Source organism: Charadrius vociferus, unplaced genomic scaffold (genome assembly GCF_000708025.1).
Source record: "Charadrius vociferus isolate BGI_N301 unplaced genomic scaffold, ASM70802v2 scaffold822, whole genome shotgun sequence".
NCBI classification, from domain to species: Eukaryota; Metazoa; Chordata; class Aves; order Charadriiformes; family Charadriidae; genus Charadrius; species Charadrius vociferus.
Genome location: NW_009647481.1, coordinates 74,407 through 76,170, shown reverse-complemented (window position 1 = coordinate 76,170; position 1,764 = coordinate 74,407).

Here is a 1,764-nt window from a genome sequence, read left to right as displayed (position 1 = left end):
ATGATCTTCCAACCTAAACCATTCTGTGATTCCATGGTTTCCAGGACCTGGAAATACTCACTGGCTGTGCTTTCAATGCCTTTTGTATGATCCTGTTTTCCTGACCAGTTTTTCTCATGACCAGCTCTGAGACACAAAGTCCTGGGATCAGAAGAGATCCCCAGCGAAGCTGAGATGTTTGCCATGGCTTGGGAATAGAGGTTTGGATCTTGGCTGCTCTGAACAAAGACAGTTTGGGCTCATTGCTGTGGCTGCAAAGCCTGAGGCTGCATCCCAAAGATGCCTTATTTGTGGTGTTACAGTGGAAGCCTTTTTCCTATTAGAGCCGTGGCCACGCTGTACTGCGGAGCGTGGCGAAGGAAAGAAACATGGATGAAGTGAGCGGATGTGATGCCTGAAAGGAAGGATACCTATTGTTTTGTCCTGTGATAAAAGGCTGGTGGTGCTGAGTCAGTGTCCAGGGAGGAAGGAAAGCAGGAGGCAGCAGCAGGATGCGGACTGCAGATGTATCCGTCCCCTGGACAGAAGATGAAAGCTCTGCTCAATGCCTGACTGCTGCCCACCCACGGACCCCCAGTGCTCTGCTCTTTGTCTTACCTGGTCTAATATTTACCTTCAGCTAACAAGCCAGCTTCTAATTTACAGTAACATCTCCAGTATAACTGTGTCCCATCCCTTGTCCCAGGCTGCTGAACCAATCCCGCTACGCTGCACTAGAGTTGGGCAGGTCTCTTCACAGTGTCTTTGCGCCCTTCCCTGGGGCTGCTGATCTTTAAACAGCTTTAAATGACAGGTCCAAAGTCACCTTTTAATCTCATTTCCGAGACTGGAGATTGTTGAAGCTCACAGACCTTTCCTGTCATGTCCCAACCCTCACCAAAACACCGCTAAAAAATAAAAAATAGAGGGGAGAGCCTTGGTGCTGGCTTAATATGACTTGGTTTGTATTTGCACCGCAGAAATCTTCCAGCTGCCTGGGAAATGCACGTGATGGTATGTATGAGCGAGCTTTGCCCTTGGTCTGAGCACACGCACCATCCAGGAGCAGAAAGGACTGTATTTCATGGGAGATCTGATGCTGAGGGAGCACTGACACAGGGAATTGTCAGTACATGGGGGTGATTTGCCTGGATGTAAATAAAGGGGGTGAGGGTGTGAGCCACACTTCTGGCAGTGAGGTCAGAGGCACTTTCAGAGAGTATGTCTGGAGCCCTGATGACAGTTGCAGGGTAGAAATTATGCTCCTGCTTAAAGCAAATATTTTAGGAATGTCCTTCTCTATTTTTGTTCTCTTTTTCTTTTTTTTTTTTCTTTTTTTAGTGTCTGCTGATAACTTGAAGAAAAGCTTAAACATGACAAAAAGACAGATTTTGAATGTGTAGTATAATATTCAGAATGTTCCAACCAACGCAGATAAGAGTGACAAATTTGTGGGGAAAAAAAAATGACAATATCCTTTTGCTTTTAGGAAGAGAAAAATGTCAAAGTGGATGTGAGCTATGGCAGAAGGGATTCATGGGTCTCTGCAAAGTTTGGAGAGGGAGGGAAGGAGCAGAAGAGTCCATCATGCGGGAAAAGGCATTTCCGTTATGGTGTGGACCACGGGGTGTTCCTCTACAGCTATGGGGGGAATCTTGCAATGCTGCAGGGATGCTGTTTGCCATCAGCAGGGGATCTCTGTCATTCTGAGTTTCCTTGACAACTTTGGCCAAAGGGATTGCTGCTGTGTTCTGTTGTTGTCTACAAGTGAGTTACCCGACGGCA